Source organism: Oncorhynchus masou, chromosome 14, assembly GCF_036934945.1.
Source record: "Oncorhynchus masou masou isolate Uvic2021 chromosome 14, UVic_Omas_1.1, whole genome shotgun sequence".
Lineage (NCBI taxonomy): Eukaryota > Metazoa > Chordata > Actinopteri > Salmoniformes > Salmonidae > Oncorhynchus > Oncorhynchus masou.
In genome coordinates this window covers 39,224,417-39,229,416 of record NC_088225.1, presented here as the reverse complement: position 1 = coordinate 39,229,416, position 5,000 = coordinate 39,224,417, and the positions used below count along the sequence as shown (strand labels likewise).

Sequence of the window (5,000 nt, the reverse complement as noted above, 5' to 3'; positions counted from 1 at the left end):
CCCTCCCTATCCTCTCCCTCCTCCTTTCCTCCTTCTCTCCCTTCTCCCCTCCTTCTCCCTCCTCACTCTCGTTCCTCTCCTCTCCTCTCCAGTCCATGAAGCCTGTAACCTGGTGCCCATGGATCCAAACGGTCTGTCTGACCCCTACGTGAAGCTCAAACTCATCCCCGACCCCAAGAGTGACACCAAGCAGAAGACCAAGACCATCAAGGGAAACCTCAACCCTACCTGGAACGAAACTTTCAAATTGTATGTTCAGTTGACACTACGTTTTACACTATCTGTGTTAAAGAGGTTCTGAACTGTACACTATCTGTGTTAAACATTTACATTACATTTAAGTCATTTAGCAGACGCTCTTATCCAGAGCGACTTACAAATTGGTGAATTCACCTTCTGACATCCAGTGGAACAGCCACTTTACAATAGTGCATCTAAATCATTAAGGGGGGGGGTGGTGAGAAGGATTACTTATCCTATCCTAGGTATTCCTTGAAGAGGTGGGGTTTCAGGTGTCTCCGGAAGGTGGTGATTGACTCCGCTGTCCTGGCGTCGTGAGGGAGTTTGTTCCACCATTGGGGGGCCAGAGCAGCGAACAGTTTTGACTGGGCTGAGCGGGAACTGTACTTCCTCAATGGTAGGGAGGCGAGCAGGCCAGAGGTGGATGAACGCAGTGCCCTTGCTTGGGTGTAGGGCCTGATCAGAGCCTGGAGGTACTGCGGTGCCGTTCCCCTCACAGCTCCGTAGGCAAGCACCATGGTCTTGTAGCGGATGCGAGCTTCAACTGGAAGCCAGTGGAGAGAGCGGAGGAGCGGGGTGACGTGAGAGAACTTGGGAAGGTTGAACACCAGACGGGCTGCGGCATTCTGGATGAGTTGTAGGGGTTTAATGGCACAGGCAGGGAGCCCAGCCAACAGCGAGTTGCAGTAATCCAGACGGGAGATGACAAGTGCCTGGATTAGGACCTGCGCCGCTTCCTGTGTGAGGCAGGGTCGTACTCTGCGGATGTTGTAGAGCATGAACCTACAGGAACGGGCCACCGCCATGATGTTGGTTGAGAACGACAGGGTGTTGTCCAGGATCACGCCAAGGTTCTTAGCGCTCTGGGAGGAGGACACAATGGAGTTGTCAACCGTGATGGCGAGATCATGGAACGGGCAGTCCTTCCCCGGGAGGAAGAGCAGCTCCGTCTTGCCGAGGTTCAGCTTGAGGTGGTGATCCGTCATCCACACTGATATGTCTGCCAGACATGCAGAGATGCGATTCGCCACCTGGTCATCAGAAGGGGGAAAGGAGATGATTAATTGTGTGTCGTCTGCATAGCAATGATAGGAGAGACCATGTGAGGTTATGACAGAGCCAAGTGACTTGGTGTATAGCGAGAATAGGAGAGGGCCTAGAACAGAGCCCTGGGGGACACCAGTGGTGAGAGCGCGTGGCGAGGAGACAGATTCTCGCCACGCCACCTGGTAGGAGCGACCTGTCAGGTAGGACGCAATCCAAGCGTGGGCCGCGCCGGAGATGCCCAACTCGGAGAGGGTGGAGAGGAGGATCTGATGGTTCACAGTATCGAAGGCAGCCGATAGGTCTAGAAGGATGAAAGCAGAGGAGAGAGAGTTAGCTTTAGCAGTGCGGAGCGCCTCCGTGATGCAGAGAAGAGCAGTCTCAGTTGAATGACTAGTCTTGAAACCTGACTGATTTGGATCAAGAAGGTCATTCTGAGAGAGATAGCGGGAGAGCTGGCCAAGGACGGCACGTTCAAGAGTTTTGGAGAGAAAAGAAAGAAGGGATACTGGTCTGTAGTTGTTGACATCGGAGGGATCGAGTGTAGGTTTTTTCAGAAGGGGTGCAACTCTCGCTCTCTTGAAGACGGAAGGGACGTAGCCAGCGGTCAGGGATGAGTTGATGAGCGAGGTGAGGTAAGGGAGAAGGTCCCCGGAAATGGTCTGGAGAAGAGAGGAGGGGATAGGGTCAAGCGGGCAGGTTGTTGGGCGGCCGGCCGTCACAAGAAGCGAGATTTCATCTGGAGAGAGAGGGGAGAAAGAGGTCAGAGCACAGGGTAGGGCAGTGTGAGCAGAACCAGCGGTGTCGTTTGACTTAGCAAACGAGGATTGGATGTCGTCGACCTTCTTTTCAAAATGGTTGACGAAGTCATCTGCAGAGAGGGAGGAGGGGGGAGGGGGAGGAGGATTCAGGAGGGAGGAGAAGGTGGCAAAGAGCTTCCTAGGGTTAGAGGCAGATGCTTGGAATTTAGAGTGGTAGAAAGTGGCTTTAGCAGCAGAGACAGAGGAGGAAAATGTAGAGAGGAGGGAGTGAAAGGATGCCAGGTCCGCAGGGAGCGAGTTTTCCTCCATTTCCGCTCGGCTACCCGGAGCTCTGTTCTGTGAGCTCGCAATGAGTCATCGAGCCACGGAGCGGGAGGGGAGGACCGAGCCGGCCTGGAGGATAGGGGACATAGAGAGTCAAAGGATGCAGAAAGGGAAGAGAGGAGGGTTGAGGAGGCAGAATCAGGAGAAAGGTTGGAGAAGGTATGAGCAGAGGGAAGAGATGATAGGATGGAAGAGGAGAGAGTAGCGGGGGAGAGAGCGAAGGTTGGGACGGCGCGATACCATCCGAGTAGGGGCAGTGTGGGAAGTGTTGGATGAGAGCGAGAGGGAAAAGGATACAAGGTAGTGGTCGGAGACTTGGAGGGGAGTTGCAATGAGGTTAGTGGAAGAACAGCATCTAGTAAAGATGAGGTCGAGCGTATTGCCTGCCTTGTGAGTAGGGGGGAAGGTGAGAGGGTGAGGTCAAAAGAGGAGAGGAGTGGAAAGAAGGAGGCAGAGAGGAATGAGTCAAAGGTAGACGTGGGGAGGTTAAAGTCGCCCAGGACTGTGAGAGGTGAGCCGTCCTCAGGAAAGGAGCTTATCAAGGCATCAAGCTCATTGATGAACTCTCCGAGGGAACCTGGAGGGCGATAAATGATAAGGATGTTAAGCTTGAAAGGGCTGGTAACTGTGACAGCATGGAATTCAAAGGAGGCGATAGATAGATGGGTAAGGGGAGAGAGAGAATGACCACTTGGGAGAGATGAGGATCCCGGTGCCATCACCCCGCTGACCAGAAGCTCTCGGGGTGTGCGAGAACACGTGGGCGGACGAAGAGAGAGCAGTAGGAGTAGCAGTGTTATCTGTGGTGATCCATGTTTCCGTCAGTGCCAGGAAGTCGAGGGACTGGAGGGAGGCATAGGCTGAGATGAACTCTGCCTTGTTGGCCGCAGATCGGCAGTTCCAGAGGCTACCGGAGACCAGGAACTCCACGTGGGTCGTGCGCTGGGACCACCAGATTAGGGTGGCCGCGGCCACGCGGTGTGGAGCGTTTGTATGGTCTGTGCAGAGAGGAGAGAACAGGGATAGATAGACACATAGTTGACAGGGTACAGAAGAGGCTACGCTAATGCAAAGGAGATTGGAATGACAAGTGGACTACACGTCTCGAATGTTCAGAAAGTTAAGCTTACGTAGCAAGAATCTTATTGACTAAAATGATTGAAATGATACAGTACTGCTGGAGTAGGCTAGCTGGTAGTGGCTGCGATGTTGACACTACACTAATCAAGTCGTTCCGTCGAGTGTAATAGTTTCTACAGTGCTGCTATTCGGGGGCTAGCTGGCTAGCTAGCAGGTTGATTGCGTTACGTTACCTTAAAAGAACGACAATAGCTGGCTAGCTAACCTAGAAAATCGCTCTAGGCTACACAATTGTCTTAGATACAAAGACGGCTATGTAGCTAGCTAGCTACGATCAAACAAAACAAACCGTTGTACTGTAATAGTTACTACAGTGCTGCTATTCGGGGGCTAGCTGGCTAGCTACGTTAAAAGAACGACAATAGCTGGCCAGCTAACCTAGAAAATCGCTCTAGGCTACACAATTGTCTTAGATACAAAGACGGCTATGTAGCTAGCTAGCTACGATCAAACAAAACAAACCGTTGTACTGTAATAGTTACTACAGTGCTGCTATTCGGGGGCTAGCTGGCTAGCTACGTTAAAAGAACGACAATAGCTGGCCAGCTAACCTAGAAAATCGCTCTAGGCTACACAATTGTCTTAGATACAAAGACGGCTATGTAGCTAGCTAGCTACGATCAAACAAAACAAACCGTTGTACTGTAATAGTTACTACAGTGCTGCTATTCGGGGCTAGCTGGCTAGCTACGTTAAAAGAACGACAATAGCTGGCCAGCTAACCTAGAAAATCGCTCTAGACTACACAATTGTCTTAGATACAAAGACGGCTATGTAGCTGGCTAGCTACGATCAAACAAATCAAACCGTTGTACTGTAATGAAGTGAAATGAAAATGTGATACTACCTGTGGAGCGACGCGGAATGTTGACCGGGTAGTTGGAGTTCAATTCGGTAGAGGTTGGCTAGCTGTTGGCTAGCTAGCTAGCAGCATTTCCTACGTTAAGGACGACAAATAGCTGGCTAGCTAACCTCGGTAAATTAAGATAATCACTCTAAGTCTACACACTCTAAACTGCACAATTATCTTGGATACGAAGACAGCGAAGACAACTATGTAGCTAGCTGACACTACGCCAATCGAGTCGTTCAGTTGAGTGTAATAGTTTCTACAGTGCTAGTGGACAGTGGATGTTAGCTAGCTGCTTAGCTAGCTGCTGGGCAGATACGTTAGGACGACGAAATACGATAATTATGCAAGTGTCGTTGATACAAAGACGGCTATGTAGCTAGCTAAGAAGAAATTGCTAAGATTAGACAAATCAAACCGTTGTACTATAACGAAATGTAATGAAAAGTTATACTACCTGCGGACCGAAGTGTAGATGCAACCGGTTTCATACCTTAAAGAGGTATGAAACCTTCACATTGAGGATATATTTTAAAACACAAGATCTTCCACTTCCGAGAGACAGTTCTGAACTAAATGACTGGAAGATGACTTAATGAGTGTTCTCTACTCCCTCCCTCCCTCCCTCCCTCCCTCCCTCC

The 5,000-nt window shown here is 50.6% G+C and overlaps 1 long non-coding RNA gene across 1 annotated transcript in view; it reads left to right on the top strand.

The window, feature by feature from the left end:
* The window catches only part of LOC135553797 (uncharacterized), an 18,299-nt gene that overhangs the window by 12,860 nt on the left and 439 nt on the right, over positions 1–5,000 (top strand). The window contains exon 2 of the long non-coding RNA XR_010457634.1: positions 93–249. This is a non-coding gene — a long non-coding RNA (uncharacterized LOC135553797). The remainder of the gene's footprint in view (positions 1–92; positions 250–5,000) is intronic.